The sequence below is a fragment of the Ambystoma mexicanum genome, chromosome 2p (assembly GCF_040938575.1).
Source record: "Ambystoma mexicanum isolate Mex_15411 chromosome 2p, UKY_AmexF1_1, whole genome shotgun sequence".
NCBI classification, from domain to species: Eukaryota; Metazoa; Chordata; class Amphibia; order Caudata; family Ambystomatidae; genus Ambystoma; species Ambystoma mexicanum.
In genome coordinates, this window is record NC_090923.1 from 1230910261 (window position 1) to 1230930261 (window position 20001).

Genomic DNA, 20001 nt, shown 5'->3' on the forward strand with positions numbered 1-20001 from the left:
GTATCTCAGGGCCTATGTGCACTGTGTTACTCCTATCTTACTCCTATTGGCACAATAACACAAGACACAAAGAAAACACATGAATCGATTCAATTATAACAATAGAATACATTTATTCATACATAACAATGCATGATGCAGAAACTACTAAAACTATGCAAATCTCAAATTTGCACGTTTATACTTTTGGTGCAAATCTACCATGCAGTGAATAACTACAAGCCTTACAGGCTTCTAATGCAAGCCTGTGATTGGCTGGATCTACCAGTGTCTAATGTAATATACATATAGCAAGTGCCAGCATTCAGCATTCCTCTCCATTCCACACCATACTTCTGTCTCTATCTCTCTCTCTCTCTCTCTCTCTCTGTCTCTCTCTCTCTCTCTCTCTCTCTAAGACAATCCCTGTCTGATTTCCCCTTTCCCCCAAACCCAAAGCTCTTTGCGTGGGTGTCTGTTCTAATCAATCAGTTTAGTTTAGTCCATTAACCATACTTCCCATTTGCATGTGTATCTCTCCCCTCTCCAGCTCTCTTTGCCACGTCTCTCCTCTCCCGCTCACTCTGCAACGAGCCAGTCAGTCAGTGTCAGGACCAGGCCTCGGTCTCTCTCTGCCAGATCAATCTCATCAAGGCCTCATCAGAATGCTTCCCCAAGCTCTCGATCACCCAAAGCCATTGGATTCTGCTGCACCAAGAAAACCTCTCCCAGCTTAATGGCCACTTCCTTTCATTCGCCTCTCTCTCGCAGCGAACTCGAACTCCTTCTACATCTAGCACCATCTAGAACCAGCTCAAACGAATTCTCAGAGAGCAGCATACCTCTGGTTATACTATTCCATGACGTACACATAAATGACTCTCTGTCAGCAAATTCTATATTCGAGCCGTGCCTCAAAGTCTGTGTTGCATGTACTTTTACTCGCAATTACTCCGTGTTCTGTTCGTGTTCTTTGTCAATGTGACATTTCAAAGCATATATATCTCGTGGCCTTCTTCTGTCTGCCTGCAATACACCATCTATTCCTCTATAACATTTCTAACGCTCGTAACAAGATTATACTTGCACAGGACCTTTCCACCCCATTGGCGAGTTAAATCACCTGACTGTAAAAGGCTTGTCATCTCCCGGCTTCTCGTTCTCCCAGATCTCCCTCTTAGAGATGCCAACAATGCTTGCCTCGATGCATGAAACTTCATGTCAATTCAACCTCTTGCCACCAAATCCTATCCTGCAGGATAAAGATGATTTTGCTCCTTTGTTTACTTACTTTGCAAATGCCTCGTTTAGAGATTGGCAGGTCCCCACGGAAATTAAGAAAGTTACCATCTCACCCATACCTAAAAAAAAAATGAACACTGACACCACAGATCCCAGTAACTTAAGGCCCATCACCAACAGCCAATTCCTCTTGAAAATCCTGGACAAAGTGGCAACCTACCAATTACAACCTTTCACAGCAGATAATCACAATCTTCACAATCGTCAGTCAGGCTTCCGCCTTCTTTTAGCACGGAAACTACTCCGGTCGACCTACAGACCTATCTCCTAAAAATCATGGAGAAAGGGAAAGCTGGCTTGTTGATATTATTAGACCTGTCCGCGGCTTTTGACCTTGTCGACCACGAGCGCCTCCTCCAATGCCTGCTGACCCAAGGCAACTGCTCTAAAGAGGCGGTGGACTGGGTACAGTCCTTCTTGTCTAACCAGGAATCAAATATCCAATGGGGTTCGGGTTCCTCCACCGCTTCCCCCATTTTCTGTGGAGTCCCCAAGGGCGCTTCCATCTCCCCTCTACTCTTCAATCTTTATATGAGAACTTTTTGTTCGTTCTTGGAGGAACTGGGGGTATTTTTTACCAACTATGCTGATGACACTCAGCTGGTCATCGAGGTCAGTGAAGATCACGCTCTGGACTCTATAGCCCTTAATAACATCTACAAGTCTATACAGGGTTGGAGGGCCGAGAACTGGCTGTGTCTCAATGACAGCAAAACCGAGCTCCTTGACTCCGGCTCTCCCCAATCTCGTTCTAAGCGTGACCCATTTTATGACAACTTTCTGCTCCGAGATAACAAAATTATGACCCACAAAAAGGTTAAAACCTTAGAGGTATACTTAGAGGCCTCCCTAATTCTGATTCCCAAGTGCACCACCTTTGACGGAATTGCAACTACTACCTAAGGCTTCTCCGGAACATCCGTCTTTTTTTGTGTGAAAAAAATTCACTGACCATTGCCGTGCCACAATCTTAACGAGATTGGACTACTGCAACGCCCTGCTTGGTGGAGCCTCTAAATCCAACATCCAGATGTGTCAAATTATTCAAAATGACACGGTCGGCGTAGCTCTTAACGTCCCAAGAAGATCTCTTATCTCTAACTTAAGCTGGGATCTTCATTGGCTACGGTACAGGAGTGTATCCATTTCAAAATGGGCACATTGGTGCACCACTGCCTTTATGGCAATGCACCGGAATACCTCAAATGCTTCGTACCTCTGTACCACCCGAGCAGAACACTGCGATCGGCCACCTTGACCCAACTGCTGGGACCAAGATATACTCAATCACGTGGTCTTGGAAGATCTTTCTCGGTCAGGGCATCAGCATTTGAAATACTTTACCACCAACCATTAGAGCCATGCCTAATCTGAGCCTTTTTAGGAAAACCTTGAAAACACACCTGTTCTGTTAACTCCCTGGACTTCTGACAATCTTGCCTCTATAGAATATTTGATCTTCCTAACTGATTACTGTCTCTTCTTTTTGTTGTTTATTTTGTGTCTTTGTTGCACCCCGATGCCTCACGGTTGCCGACGCATTATAAACATATAAATAAAATCAAACAAAAATAAAATAGTGTAAATGACTGAAGGGTTAAGTTATGGCTTGAAAAAGAGATACAAATAATGATTATAATATGGAAATGGAAGCGAAACTGAAATATGTATTGAAATAAAATTTCAATGAAATTAGACAGTTTGAAACTATGTATGAGGTGAAGGTTGCATTAAAGGAATAGAAGTGAATGAAAAAATTACGTGAAATTCATGCAATTAAAGAACCCTAGCAATAGCAATTAGAAGTTGAAGAACCCTAGTCATTGGGCAATTAGGTTTCGGCTGGTTTAGTTAAATAAAGCTGACCACTGAACTTTGTCATTAAGGCCTTGTGTATGCATACAAAGACACAAAATCCTTTGCTCTAACTTAAAGAGCCACTTAAAGAGCCTAGCTGGTAATGAAAAATTGCTTCTGTCATGTTTCAATTGGTCAATGACCCACCATGTGAACTCTTCGGCCGAATGATGCATAGCCGAATAATGGGCCATTGAAGGAGCTGCTGCCAAATTGTTGCGTATCCTTGATCTGTGTTCTGTAATCATGTGCGAACATTGCTACATGTCATTCCAATATAGAGGTCACACAGACATTTAATTATGTAGATGACGTTTTTGGATTGACAATTTGTGAACTGCCTAAGGTGCCAGATGAAGTCATGGTGTGAAAAAGTGGTTGTTTTGATGGTAAACTGGCAAACCACACTGAGTCACATGGGAAATGACCCCGTTTTGGGTTCTGTTCTTGCATCCAAGCTGCCTGTAAACTGTTCTGCACAAGGTCGATGAGAGGTGTTAGCATATAAGAGTGCACTAGCTTGTCCTGTATATTGTTGCCCCTTTCCAGGCAAGCAAAGGGGACCAGTGGAACAACCGGGGCTGGTGACCAAGTTCCAGTGATTGTGAATCAATTTCTTAAGTGGTGTCATATATTTAGAAAACATTGTGATGCACACAATGCGGTCCAAGTCTTTGTGCCTGACTTTGGGTACCAAGAGGAAATCTCTTTCTGTGTATCTCACTCGTTTGGCTGATCCCTTTATCAGTTTTCTATGATACCCCCTGGCTGGCAATTTCTTACCCAATGTTAGTGCATGAAGCTCATAATCCTGCACTGACTAATATTTGTGTTGGATGCATAAAAATTGGCCATATGGTAAATTTTAACATAATGATCGAGGATGTTGGCTGGAGAATAGTTGCAAAGTATTGCGATCAGTATCTTTTTGATATAGAGAGATGTAAATATTATCCATTTGGCGACAGACTAAAAGGTCACAAAATGGTAATGACTGTCTAACAAAATGACTTGTGAAAGATAAATCTGAATTGCGTTGGTTAAACCATATCAAGAATTCATGTAATCTGTTTTTGGTGTCCTCCCATATGAATGAAATACCATCAATGTACCTCCGCCAACTCAGGATGTGTATGTCATATGGGTTATTGTGAAAAATAAATTGATCTTTGATATCGGCCCCATATAGTTTGGCTGGGCTCAGAGCAAAACCTGCTCCCATTGCGGTACCATATTTCTGAAGGTACGTTTGATTGGAACATTCAAAGAAATTATGGCATAGTGCAATTTGCAATCATTGCATGATGAAGTAAGCAGGAATAAGATGTGGAGTAGGGTGACCATCTAGCTAGCATTTTGGGGATGTTGGTATACAGCACTGATATATCAAGAGTGACCAAGTAATTGTTAGTGGAATCGAATGGGAGACCTTCAGAGGCACTAATGGCAGCCATGGTGTCCTTAAGAAATGCTTGTGAATTCTCAGCCAGCCCATGAATGACTATTTCAATGTATTGGCAACAGGGTTGCAGTACTGACCCACAAACAGATACTATGGGTCTCCCGGGAGGGTTCAGACAGTCTGTGTGGTGTGGGGAGTGGGATGTGACTCAATCGTGACAAATTGGGGAACCGTAAAATTCCAGAAGTTTAGTCATAGAGCCTCAGATCCCTCTATTGCCATAAAAGAATCCATAGGTTTTGATATCCGTAGCAGCAGAGAAGCTACTATCCCTCCATGGAGAAGATGAATGATTCCCACAGACTTAGTTTTGATACTGCCTCCTGGGTGTTATATAAGACTTGCTCTAAAATCTGGCCTGGCCTGGCAGTTCATTCTAGATATCCTATCAGGCATCATAGATCCCGACTTAAGGGGAGACATAAAGGTTCTCCTACAGAATGATTTGAAGTACATTGTGGGGACACAATTGCACAGGGAATTCTTAAAAGAGCTCTATTTCCTCATTTTAGAGAGAGTGAACCAGAAGATACTGAGAGAGCTACCTTAGGCTTTGGGGAAGCTGATGAACCATCTACCACTGAAGCAAAAAGGGAAGTAGAACCTACCATTCTTCCAGACCTAGCCTTCGCCCAGTGAAATAATCCAGCACTCGCAGAGGCTTTCTTGGAGGTAATTTCTGAAGGGGAAGGATTAGAGAAGGGAAGTCCCCTTTTCTTCCTAAGGCAAAGATTACTGTACAGAAAGGAAACATCCGCAGAAGGCCTAAGTAAAACTCAGTTAGTAATCGACAAAACCCATCAGAAGAATGTACAAGAGATTGCACATCATCATTTGACAAGGGGACACTTAGGACAATCCAAGACCCAAGCACATATCAGTGGGAGGTTTTACTGGCCAGGTATCCGTGCTGATGTAAATATACCTTCATTCAGACATGTGAAATATGTCAGAAAACCAGTACTCATATTCCCTTGCCTGCCCTTCTGAATCCTTTACCAATAATAGAAGTCCCTCTCTCAAGGATTGGGATGGATATCATTGGACCGTTGGAAACCTCTAGACTGGGTAACAAATATGTCCTTGTAATCGTTGAAAACGCTACCAGATACTGAGTCATTCCCTATGTGGAATAACACAACCAAGCAGATTTTAAAACATCTATTGCTATAATTTTCGAGGTTTGATTTTCCTAATGAAATTTTAAAGGTTCAGGGATCCAATTTTATGAGCAAACTCATGAGTGAACTCAAGGAATTGCTCCACATTGCCACCTTAAGAACCTCAGTTTACCACCCCCAAACTGACAGCTTGTTAGAAAGATTCAATACAACGCTCAAAATGATTCTAAGAAAGTTAGATAAGGATGGGAAGAACTGGGACCGCACAATCCCCTGGGTCCTGTTTGCAGTAAAAAAAACTTGCAGGTGTACACTGGATTCTCTCCTTTCTAACTACTTTATGGTAGAGAACATAGAGATGTCCTGGACATGCTGCGGGAGACCTGGGAAGAACGAGAAGAGGCACCCATTACCCTTTCGCAAACTGCTGCAGATTGTGAGGGCATATGAAATGTGTTCAAAATCTAGTCTATACACATATGGAAAAAGCCCAAGCACAACAAAGGTCCACATATGACAAAAACGTAAACTTAATATCATTGTCAATAGGACAGGAGGCAGAGGCGTAGACAGGGTAGGGCCTGAGCGGGCAAGGCCCACCTAAAATCTGTAAGTGCCCACCCTGCAGGGCTGTTCGGGAATTTACAGGTGTTCATGTCACTGCGTTGAGCCCAACTACATTTGCTTCAGGCCCCGCTTATTACACAATCCTTACTACGCCTCTGACAAAAAGCTATTAGTCCTCTTACCTACCTCTGAAAATAAATTTGTCTCAAAATGGCATGGGCCGTATGAAATGTTAAAATGACAGGGACCTTTACCTACAAGGTAGCCCAACCGGACAGGAAACAAAAGACCCATCTCTACCACTTAAATCTCTTAAGAGTGTAAGGAAAATCATTCAGGCGCCAATGCCACACTTCTATTTTGTTTGGTACCAGAAGAAACAGATAACTTTGAATTAATTCCCCAAGAGCTATCTAGTCAACAACAAGAAGACTTAGAGGAGTTAGCCACAACATTCCCTTATGTATGCTGTGAGAAACCAGGGAGAGTGCACAGCACTTATCATTATATCAGAACACCAAAGGTAAAAGTGGTCCATTTGAAACCATAGAGATTCCAGGAAGCCCATAGATAGTGGTTGAGGAAGTGAACAAAATGCTAAGGGTGAATATTATCGAACCCTCTTCAAGCCCAAGGTCCTCCCCTACAGTATTGGTCACAAAACCTGACCATTCCTGGAGGTTTTGCATAGACTTCTGACAGGTCAACGCCATCTCTGACTTTGATGCCTATCCCATGCCGTGCATTGATGAATTGATTGATAAACTCGAAAATGCCACCTTCCTATCAACCCTAGACTTAACCAAGGGGTACTGGCAGGTCCCAGTACATGGACCTGATAAGGAAAAGACAGCTTTCTCAAAGCCCCTGGGACTATTCCAGTTCAAAATCCTGTCGTTTGGCTTACAGACACCTCTTAAACAGGGCCCCTGCCACTTTCCAACCGCTTACAGACAAAACATTACAGCCCTATTCTGATTTCTGTGGGGATTGACGGCATAGTCATTTATAGAAAGACATGGGAAGACCATCTTTTTCTTCTCTTTACTATTATGAGCCCTCGGAGAAGCTGGCTTAACTGCCAATCCATCTAAATGCAAGCTGGCTCAATCAGACGTGAAATATTTCAGCTTCTTTGTAGGAAATGGCATTGTCCAGCCTCAACAAGAAAAAGTGAAAGCCGTCCTAGATACACCCACGCCTAAAACCAAGAGAGACCTCAGGGGATTTTTTGGGTTAATCAGTTATTACTGTAGGTTTATCCCTAATTTCTTGGACAGAACAGCTACATTGACAGATAAATTAAAGAACAGCGAACCCCAGAAGATTCATTGGACTGACGAGGACGGGGTGTGTTAGAACATCTTAAAAAAACCCTGTTCCAGAACCCGATCCTAAAGGTAGTGGATTTTTCAAAAGAGTTTGTATTACAAACAGACACCTCTTTTACAGGATTAGGAGCAGTTTTATCACAAGTTTCTGATGGATTAGAACACCCTATCATATTCACTAGTCGAAATCTCTTCCCACGTGAAAAATACTACTCTGTTTTAGAATTAGAGGGCTTTGCCATCAAATGGGCCATCACACATGTAAGATAATACCTCTTAGGAAGGAAGTTCACTCTCATCACAGAGCACTCTCCATTAGTATGTATAAGCAAACAAAAGGACTCTAACCCTCGAGTCATGCGATGGTTCTTAGATGCAACCCTATTGTTTCACTGTGGAGCACCAAAAAGGTAAAGACCTGGGGAACGTAGATTTCTATTCCTGGTTTCCCTGTGAAACAGATGCAGCTACATCACATAGGGGAAGGGCATGTGAGAAACCAGAAGGTGTCTCATCCGCTAGTCCGTGGGGATCTGTCATCCAGGTGGCCATAACACAGCCATCACATTTGGATTCAGTTCCTGGGGGTGGACCAATGCAGGAGGATCACTGGGTGAGGGCTCTTTGGGAAGTGGGAGTGGGACACTGGATGGTGAGATGCAGTTTCCCCTTCCCTGTAACACCTGTACCCGATCCTACCAGTGTACTGGGGAGACCCCCGGCCAGCCCATCGAGTCGGGGTTTGCTCCGAAGTACTTTAAGACGAGATACCTGCACATTGAGATTGATGCGTGTGCAGATTTATTACTCCAACACCAATCAAGAAGGACAACTGAATGGTTTGGCATAGGGAGTCAGTTTAATGACAAGTACAAAAAACGGGGAAACATGGAAATCAACAGTGATGCGATAGTCCGTCGAGCTTCAACTCCCTTGAACTTCATACAAACAGTAACATTTATAGCCAAAACTCGTCATCATCGACGTATAACACTCAAAAGTTAACATGGAATTCTATTGGTTAGGAAAAGGTAACTTTACTATAGGTACTATATTTGTATATGGTAACAGAGTGAGAGGATTGGATAAACACTATTAGATGGGCGTCTAAGCCCTTCCTTCTAACATTACTCTAATAGACTTCACTATGAGTATAACGTGCCATTGGTTCTACTATCTATAGGACCCAAGATTATTTGGTCCATTGTGATTGGGTTGGCTTAAACCCCATGCATAAATCTCCACTTTACTTAGCAGCACGCAGAATGGTCAACCAGGTGCAGGGTGCCCCACGATTCACCCGCCCTTCCCTCAAACCATCATTACGTTAGTGGCTATGCGTCAATTAGTTGGCTGTGGTCGGCCTTGAAACTGTGTCTTCTTGTCAGGAAAAGTTATGATATATCGGTTGGGCGGCTGCCAAGCGTAGGTGTGAACCTGTGCTTCTTCTCGCTTGGATGGTCACGTGCTACTACTCCGTGAATTTGCCTCGTTTCTCTCAATTTGTGTATTTGATTTTTGTTTCACCCGCCACCTGCCTTCACCTTCTTATCTCTATCCTTCAGAGGCAGGATATTCTGTTCTTAGCTTCAATTAAAAGTAACTGCTGCTCATAGCTTCTATTGATATGACCTTGGCTTCCCTGGCACGAGCTGCCTCTTCCGAGTTTCGATTCAGCCTTCTTTCTTCGTGTTTGCTAGAATATGAATCTTCTTGTGTTTGGCCTATAATGACCTGGGTTGGTTCTGCTTTTAGTGCAAAGTGGACTAGCACTTATATAACATGCTTCGTTTTGAGGTAGATTGTGTACAATGGTGCAATGGAGTGCAGGCCTTATTTGGGACCTCCTCTACACTCCCCCCTCTGGGCGATCCATCGACTACTTTCACTTCCTCCTTTGGCTTCATCTCACTTGGTTCCTCTGTATTCATCTTCACTTCATCTTCTGGGTTCATTCCTTCTTCATCTTCTGGGTTTGTACATGATGGTTTGAAGAAGTGTCTCTTTGGAGTCCATATTTCTATCACTCCTCTCAGGCTTCCTGCTTTCCTTACATGTTCATCTCTGTTCCATGTCATCAGCTGACATTTTCCATTTGGGCTGCAGTAAATCCATTTTCCTTCATAATTTCTGAGTTTTCAGGGATAAAGAAACTTTGTACCTTCTGGTGTGTGCTTGCTAGCCTTCACAAAGTCTCTTATTTCTTTATCAGTCAGATCTCTGGGCTTCCATCCTGGTTTGACAACAATCATGATCTTCATCCCTATGGCTTTCTTCGCAGTTTTCTGGCATTGAGAGATTTTTATCTCGATAACGCAAAATCCTAGTAATATCATCACTAGCAGGGCTCCAAGAATTTTAATGCATCCGCCATCCATTGAGGAAACCCATGAAAACAGTGATCCAAACCAGCTGTCATCATCAACTTCGTTGGTTTCATTGATCATCTGGTTCTGCAGGTTTGTCAGCATACTTATGGCTTCTGTTAAAGTTTCATTTTCCTCATCGTGAGAAGGTATAAACGTGCAACATGATTCTCCTATTGTTGCACAAACTCTGCCATCCATAGCTGTGATCATGTCAAGTACATATCTGTTCTGGAGAGTCATCAGTCGGATGGCTCTTAACTCTTCCTTGATTGCATTGAAACTTTTTATTGTCGTGTTGATGGTTTGCAGTAACTCCCATCTGGTTATCTGCAACCATTTAGTATTTACTCCAACATGGATTCTTGGCATGAAAATCGTTGTGAACACTGATGAGGTGAGGCTGAACAGTCTGTGTTCATATGGGATTGCATGAAATGCTTTTTCTGATTTAGCAGAGAAGTAATTTTCTCTCTTCATTGGGGTTATCAGTTCCACAGATCTCTTCTTCCTCAGGTGAGCATCTGCTTTCAGGAAACTAGCAATGTTCAGGTCACTTTTCGGGATCACTAATGCTGGAACGTGAACGTTCACTATTGTGCAAATACCTCCCCAGTTTTTTGGCAGTCTGATGTATGCTTTGGGTCCACACGCCCAATAATGATCCATGATCACTGCAGTCCCATGAGTCATTCCGGAGCATCAAAAATTTGTCTGCAGTTTTGATTCTCCCCCATTTTTCTTGTGCCATTGTTCCTGAAGCACAATTTCAGACTTTCTATCTGCAGGGGTCCTCCTCTGTCTTCCACCCATGCTAGTAATTTTGTAAGTTTAGGCCATAGTGGTTTGCACAGTCTTTGTGAGTTTTCAATTGCCTCCTTGCAGGCTCCGAGGACCATCCATGCTCTGCAGATCACTACTCCTTTTTCCCAACCTTCTGGTGAAAGCACTGTTCGCCAAATCTGCATTTGGCCTCTGTTTTTACAAATTTGAGCCTCTGCTCGAGTTTTCCCTTGGACATTTAGTCTTGGATTCACTTCCCATCTTATTCCTGCTCCATTAGCTCCAGGCTTCTCGTACCTGATCACATGATTCCTAGTATGGGCTCTGTTTCTCGTCTTAATGTCCTGGACATAATCATCTTCATCGGGATAAGCTGTTTCAGTTGCCCATATCAATGAGGCATCACTTCCCATGAACTGGCCTCTGGTATTGCACATTGCTATTTGTGAGAGACAGTGTGCTGTCGGGACATCGATTTCTACAGCCACGAAGATCTTGGACTTCTTCATGCTGTAAGGTAGGAGTGCGCAAACGAAGCATTCCGCTTCGGATTTTCGTCTTCCAACTTCCTTGATGTGCTGGTACCAAATGTTGTTACCTAAGTGTGCTGTGCTATCCAGGTAAGTGTTCAGTTCATTGTTGTCTTCATGCATGCTTCCCTTGATTCTTAAGGTTTTCATGTAGTTTGCTATTACTACATCTCTGAATGCATCTGTATGTCTCTTTCTTGCTGGAGGGTTCGCAGGTATCCTGGTCCATGGTGCAGGCCTCCTCATCAGTGCCATTTGAGTGGACAAGAGTCTGGCAGCTATTTGCTTTTCTTCCTACATTTTTTCTCTGCTGCGTGCAAATGCCCATGCCAACCAGCCTGACAGTGGTCCGGTATATGGCTGTATTGTAGAACTGGTACTTGTCCCTTGTGTTGGAACATATATGCTGGGTAATGCAGTCTCTGCGGTTTTGTTTTTCAGTTCCTCATGCAGTTTCCTCGCTCTGGCTATTTGCGGGAATAGTAAGTCTACTAACATTTGTGTCCTTGCGGAGAGTTTTTCTGAGTTGGCCCTTGTTTTCTCAAGAGTTTCTGATATGACTGCTTCTGTTGGCTTTTCTCTTAACTCTTCTTGTTTTCCCATGACAGTTTCTGTGAAGTTCCTTATGCCAGGCAGTCTCTTCTTTTCTGCTGCTTTGGTTTGTGGTTCTGCAGTCATTGATGCTAGGCCTGTTTTGTGTACATTCAGTGTTTGCATGCATATAGTTGTCAGTGATGTTACTCCATTCATCTCTTGCCGACCCTGTCTCTGACTTTTCTTTTCATTCGTTACCACAAGTGTGTGCGTATTGTTGCGTATTGTTGCGTATTGTTGCTAATTACATCCATTTCAAATTCATTCACTCCACCATCAGATCTTCTAGGGACTGGAATATCTATATAAGGTCTGGGTGCTCTTGTGGGTTTCATGCGTGTATTATCAGGTGGGTGCACTGAAATTGGAATACTCCATGCACCAATAAAGAATGCAGTTCTGATTGTTAATGACAGTAAAGTAATGATAAATACGATACATAGGTACATGATGGTTTTGTATGTTAGGCGGCAGCATTTTCTTCCAGAGAAGCGGGGGTGCTTCTCTGCTTGTGGGAGGACCAGGTTGCTGCTCTGGACCCCCATCTCGATCATTTGCCAAATGTCAATGTTATTATTCCCTTAACCAATATCGTCTTTCGAGTTCTGTGTTTAGGAGTGCCTGGTGCTCCAAAAGTGTCCCCCCTCTTGCAAGTGACAATTGTTCCTTATTTCAGGATACAGTTCTTTTGCTAGGCTATGGAAAACATCAAATTAAGGAATAATTCAGTGAGTTCCTTTACTGTGCATGTTTAAAGTAGGTAAGCTCCCAGTCCACCCCTCGGCTTCAGTCCTGAGGACATGTTGGACACTGATCAGTATGAAGAAATAGGGAAAAAACAACAAGTACAACAAGTGAAATTCTTGAATCTGCTCCTTCAATCTGTCCCTCGGCGGAAGGCTTTTTTAGAATCTCCTCAGATAATCTCTCTGATGGTTGGAAAGTTCCACTTGGAGTATGATTCCATTCAGGAGCATTCCCATCTGTGTGACATTAGCTGGATCTCTGATGTAGGTGAGAACGTCAACCTCGATAGGTCTCCCCACCAGCTCTGGAAAGTCAGTGACTAGGTGAAAAAGGACATTGTGCGCCAATCTGCTGTCTTCTGGTGACAGGGACATTTGTCCTGTCTTGCTGGGTTCAGAATTATATGTTTTTTCCTTGATGTAAAAAATGTCTGCACTGTCTGTTTGCGTGGAGTGCGACCAGGAATATTATGTTGTTTAGTAGACGACTTAGGTTCTCTGTATTTGTTGGATCTCAAAGAAATGTTAGTGTACGTGTCGTTCTTCCGACAATGGTTGGACAGTCTTCAGTTATGCGAAAGAACAGTGTGTTGATGAGCTCATCTATTTCTGCCTGTGTTGGGAACATTTGATTCTTTCTCGTTGTACTCAGGAAGTATAATAAATTGTTCAGCAATGACAGTAAGCAGTTGTCTTTTTTTTTCATTTTCAGGATCTTGGAGAAAGTCTTTGACACTTGTGAGCCTCACTACCAATGACGGGTATGATCTTAGCACTAGGTTGAAATAGGTGACCACGTCCTTTGTGATGTCTCTACTGTGGGACACCATAAGTGATTCCAAATAGGGTCTCAGTGTGGTAAGAATCTGGGCACTATATTTTCTTGCAATTTGTGTCCTCGATCAAAATTTGGCATATCCTTTCTAATCAAGGCTTCAGCGTGCCTCAGTCCAAAGTTCAAAGTCAACAGACTATGTTGTGGCTTACTCGTGAAATTTTCTTCTTCACCCTGCAACTAGGATGCACAAAGTGTCCGTTTTTATGTCCTTATCCACTTTTTTGCTTAGAGGAATGTCCAGAATGAAGCCACAACTTTTTGAACAAAAGTTCTTTGTCTAGCTGGTCATACATCTTTCTTCCTCATCATGGACCTCGTTTGCATGTGCTGTGGTTCTTCCCCGTTGCTCGTCGATTCCTCTAGTTGGGGTGCGGGCAGGGGGCCTTCTCCGATGTAGGGTTTGATATCACCGAAAAAAATCCACGCTCTCCTGCCCTGTAGCTTCACAGCGGACGGAGTGCAGTCCTCTACGATAAAAGGACTGTTCAATCTTGGCTCGTCCCACCTTTTCCTTGTATGGTTTCTCACAAGGACAGCATTTCCAGATAAGACGAGTGCAACACGTAGACCTTGAACTGAGTCTGATGTAGTGTCTCCTTCTGTGTTCTATGCTGTGCTGCACCCTTTTCGTCGTCGCTGCAGCTGGTCTGAAATTACAGTAAGGCAAGATGTCATACAGTTCAGATAGTTTTGCATTTCAGACCCTAAAACGTCTCCTGTTGACTGGGTATCACATCTAGCTCTATGTCGGGGTGTTAGGGGAGTTCTCATTCTTCTTCCTGTTGCTATCTCGTGTGGCGTAAGATGATGGTCGGAGCCGGGTTGGTTCCGAAAAGCATACAGTGCCAGTGGAAGGCAGTGCAACCATTCCTTCTTTAGAGTAAGCTTCAACTTGGCTATCCTTTCCTTTAACAAGCCGTTGAGCTTCTCACAGACTCCATTACCTTGTGGATGATACGCTGACAAGAACTTGTGCTTTATACCAAGCAGCAAGCTAATCTGCTCAAATATTGAATTAGCAAAGTGAGGGCCATTATCTGATCTCATGACTTCGAACACCCACCACCTGGGGAACACTTCCCTCACTAAAAATGTGGCCGCAAAGGTAGAGTCTGGGTGTGTACATGGACCTGCCTCTATCCATCTAGAGAATGGACACACCACAACAATTAAGTATCTGTATCCGTTGCATACTTGAATCATGTCGATGTAATCGACGTGCAAGGGCTGAAAAGGTGAATTGCTGGCAGATTATGCAGTTCACCATGAAAAATGCAACATGCTCTGCTAAATTTGGTATGAACCAGTATTCCACGAGCGTTGCTGCTAGATTCTCCTTTGTCATATGGGCTGGGTAATGTAGTTACTCCAGCGCTATTTTCAATAGGGCTACAGGCATTACTGGTTTACCAGTGCTGTCTTGTCACCACAAGCTGTCAGAGGTGTTTAACGAACACCCTAGATGTTTCCACAGGTTCTTCTCTTCCTGCAGTGCCTCCCCTTGGAGTTCCATTAACTGTGTTTGCCCCAAATTGCTGTAACCCTCAGGTGCGGTTTGTGTAAGCATCATTAGTCCATTGGCATGGCTAACTTCCACTGCCATAACCGCCTCACTTTTTGATGCCATACGCTTGGCTTCCGTGTCTGCTGCTTGATTTCTGTGTGAGATAAAATCTGTCCCCTTGGTGTGGGTGGCGCATTTCACGACCGCTATGCTGACTGGGAGCTGTAGTGCCTTAATCAGCCTGTCCAATAAGGCTGCGTGCTGCACTGGTGTGCCGTCTGCTTGGAGGTTACCCCTCCTTTTCCAGCGCGCTAAGCCTGTGTGCACTGTTGACGTCACATAGGCGGAGTCACTGTACACTGTTACTTGCTGGTCTGCGTTATTTTCAATGGCAAGCATCAATGCCAATAATTCTGCAGCCTCTGCTGAATAATGAGATGGTATTCAAGCACTAAGAAGCACTTGAAACTCTCCATTAGCTGTGTGCTTTATCACAGCAACGCCTGTGTATCTTTGCTCATCACTTTGGTCAATTTTAGAAGACCCGTCAATAAAGATGATCTCTCCTCCTGCCAAAGCATTTTCTTTTACCCTGGGAATTTCATCATAGAATTCTTCATAATTCGCGCAGTCATGTATCGGCTGTCCCTCAGTGACTGGCTCTGCGATGAACATAGCTGGGTTTACTATCTTACATCGGACTATTTTAATCAATTGGTTTGATATGATCACTTCATAAGCAGAAGCTCTCTGAGATGTCAATGTGCCTTTTGGTTTCTCTAGAATGGCAAATAATGAGTGCTCGACGTACAACGTCATGGAGCATCCCATTACAATGGTTGTCGCCTTCTCTATGGCAAACACTGCGGCAGCTAAACTTTGTTCGCATGGGAAGTGGGCTCTCATTACTGGATCCAGATTTCCACTGTAGTATGCCAGGGGCTTGTACCCCGACGAGGTTCTTTGAGTGAGCACTGCCATCATGACGCTGCCATTTGTGTGTGAAAACAGGTAAAATTCCTCTGCATAATTGGGAATTCTGAGAACTGGATCTGTACAAATAGCTCTCTTGAGTTCAGCAAACCCTTTCTCCATGACCTCAGACCATTCAATCTTTTCTTTCGTCACTTGGGCCTTCTGTAGGGCCTGAAGTAAAGGCTCAGTGTAAGAGCTGTAGTCGAAGACCCATGCCCTAACATAGTTGCATAGGCCTAGAAAGCTCTGCATTTGCTTTATCGTGTGTGGTTTAGCCGTGTTCAGTATGGCTTCAGCCCTTTCTGGGGTCACTTTCTTTCCTTCATGTGAGATGAGCTGGCCTATGTACAGCACTTTCTGTTGACATTATTGTAACTTTTCCTTGTCAACCTTATATCCTTTCTCAGCCAGTATAGTCAATAGCTGAACAAAATCATGCCTGCATTGCTCTTCTGTGGATGTCATCCATATATTGTAAGATGACACTTTCTAGTGCAATATTGCTCAAATCCATCTGCAGGACTCTGTTGAACATAGGGATGAAAATAGGACTCTGTTGAAAATAGCAGCCTCATGCTTTTCAGATGCATTTTTTTTTAACTTGAATGACGTCAGATCTTGTGAGTCACGGTGCAATGGGATTGAGATAAATGCATTTTTCAAGTCAATCACCGTGAAATATTTTGCCTCAACGGGTATATTGCATAATATTGTAGATGGGTTCAAAATATTCAGGACGGTTCAATGCCAGCATCATTCTCTGAGGCACCTCCCTCTTGATCATCTCTTGATCATCTTGATCATCTTTACCAAAAAGGTGAGACTTACTTCTACCATTGTCTCTCCCATTTCTGCTTGTTCTTCAAACAGATCGTCATTGGTGACGTCAGTCACTCGGTATCCTTCTTCGATGGCGATTATCACGCACCATTGTCTGCCCTCGTTATCGTAACCGTCAACCAAAACCACTTTACCTCGCACTGCAGCTGTGTGTATCATCAAGGGAAATACGTGTCCCTCCGCCTCATGCATCGGTATTCTTGGTCTAAGCAGGAACTCATCAGGGGCTCTCAGGGTTTAGTCTGCAAGGCCTGGCAATCCCACCATAAGCACACGCATGCCATATGCGAACATTTCTGGCTCTGATGGTATGGCCCTCATGGCTATGTGTCCTGAGTATGCTCTAATCATTTCACATACATTTGAGTAGTGCATTCATGGAGTGGAGCATAATATGCCCTCCTCCGTGAACGAAATTGTCATGTTCAACTTTGTCATTAAGTCTCGACCCAAAATGTTTGCTAGGGTTTGACGTGAATATAATAAAGGTACATTCATTTTGCACTCCCCTATGAAGACTGGGAGTGTGTTTGTAAAGGGAACTCGACTGTGAGCTCCTGTAAAGCTCTGAGTATGTATGGCTTCGCCGGACAAGGAAAACTTGCCTTCACGTATGCACGAGCGTGTTGCACATGTGTCCACTAGGAAGGAATATTCTTTACCCCCTATAACGACATCCCCCCTAGGTTCCCTGTGAGGGTCTGTTACTCACCACTCCGTATGCTGGTCGGGGCATTGGTAAGACGACCTCAAAGACGGAAGTGTAATAGGGAGGATTAGTATTCAGCCTCCAGGATTCCAGCTCCCCTGAATTCTAAGATTCGGGCTTCCTCTGAAAGAGGGACTCTTCTTTACGATGTACCTCTCTGCTGTTTTAATCAAAACAGACGGAGGTGTCAATCGCACAAAAGAGCGGGGAAAACGTGCACCGCCAAACCAATGCTGTAAAGGAATTACAGAAATGTTTAGAAGTGATCTAAGCAATGAATGCAATAAAGCAACAATATAATAACTGAAATACCTATGCAAGGCTTGGAGTGGTGTTGAACATAATATGGATGGACCTACAATGAAACAAACCCCAGTACAGTGAGTGTTGAATTCAGACCAATAAAACCCCACTCTTAATAGTAAACCACAAGACAGACATGAAATAAGGGATTCCCAGGAGCTACTAATTCCAGTTGAAAGGAGAACACCGAAAAGAAAAAATAACAAATGGGAAGGTTAGTATGGGAAGAGTAAGCCCGGGCGACACGAGGGTCGCACTAGGGACGGGTTGGTGCATACGCAGGAAAGCGTTCACTTATGCACTTAAGTAGAAATATTCCGGTAGAACCAGGCAGTAACTTTAGGTGCAAGTTCCAGGAATCCCAGCACAAGAGTGAAAGTTGACTGCAGCAGTTCAGGTAATGAAAGCAGTACTGTTATCCCCAAGAATGCAAGTGCAATGTTTATTTACCTTGTCTCTGGGAACACAAACACAGCCACGGGCAGAATGGGGAACTTCTGAGGTTCCGCCGTAGCATCCGTGAGGAAACAAAAGTAATGCGGTGCACTCTGGAATGCAAAGAGGCAGTGACCGTGGAAGAGGCAATCTGGAAGCGTTCTGAGTCAGAGCCAGGAGATTCAACCAGCAGTCGGGGGAAAAGCAATTACAGTCCGAGGGCAGTCCGAGTCGGCAACATAGCGTTCTAAGACAAGGCCAAAGGGAGAATACACAAAAGCAGTCCGGGTAGCGAAGCTTAGATCAAGGAGCCAGGAAATCAGCAGAACTTCCATGAAGGGAAGATATGGAGTTTTGGGAATGGAACCGATGTTGATGGGTAACACCACAATTAGCAGCAACAAGCCTCCGGGCGATGTTGCTGGGGGGCGTGGCTTCCTTACGCACCCTCCACGCATCAGCTGACACGGCTTTCTCCGTTGCACAGACAGGAGCCATGGCAACCTGTAACTGTGCCATAGGGAAGTCCCTGAATGCCTGTGTCCCTGCAGGGAAGTGGTAGAAAAGGAAGAAACGGATGATCCCTGCCGATGTGTAACAGGGTCTGGTGTCACTGATAGGATAGAGCACATCAGGGTTCCCAGTGAGCTGTCCTAATTCATATGCAAGTTTGGCCCACTGTGCACTTGTGGATTTTCGCCATTCCCATTGTTACTTCCCCTTCCAGGGTTTGGAGTCTGCCCTGTGCTCATAGCTTGTGACACTTGCAATGATGCCTGTTGGGTTTGTCTCTGTGGAAAATTGCTGATGCTCTGAGGTTGCACCCCTTGTTGCGCTCCTGGCGTTAGTTGTTGCACCGTGTGATTCTGTGCAACGCCCAGTTGTAAAACTGCAGGTAGAACCGCCAGGCCTGCTCCCATTCCTTGGCCGTTCTGTATCATGCCTTGATTTCTGCATGTGCGCGCCAAATGCCCTTTCATTCCACACAGCCAACATACTGGCAGTGGTCGGATTATTTGCCCATTTGACATATCCGAGTTTCCATTTTGCATGTTTTGGAAGCCTCCTTGATTATTTTGGAAACCTCCCTGATTGCTCTGCCATCCTCTTCCCCTAAATCCTCTTCCCTGTGGGTAAAACCCTGTGTTTCCCTGATTAGTTTGTTGTGGACTAGCCACCTGCTGCATGCTTAATTCAGCTGCGCTAGTTATCATGGCTCCTTCAAGGGCATACTTTGATCATTTCTTCTGCATCAATTTCGCTTCCTCACCCTTTCGAGTTTCTTCCTTTTTGCAGTTCTTTTCCAATAATGTGCGATAGTCAACTGTATTTCAGCTCAAGGTTTAGCCTCAACTCCTACTAATTTCTTGAGTTGTTTCTGCACCGGTTCTGGCAACCCTTGGCACAATACATAGTAAAACACAGGTATTGATTTCGTCCATGATTCATGAGTCTCTAGTACCCATGCGTCTTGGAAATTCTGTATATAAGTTAACAGATCCTCAGAATCCTTCATTTTTTGAGTCATTATAGCTCCCATATCGGCAGTATCTTGATACAGCACTTGTAGTGCTTTCCATACTGTGGTTCTACAATTGTTAAATGGAGCTCCGTCATATGAGGTATTAATTGTGGTTACACCAGGGTAGCCTGCTCGTGCCCACACATCATCTGCTCTCTCACCCAGTATGGCGATTAGGAGGCCCTTAATGTCCCCTATAGCTACCATGTTTCCTCCTGTCATTTTTTCTAACTCATG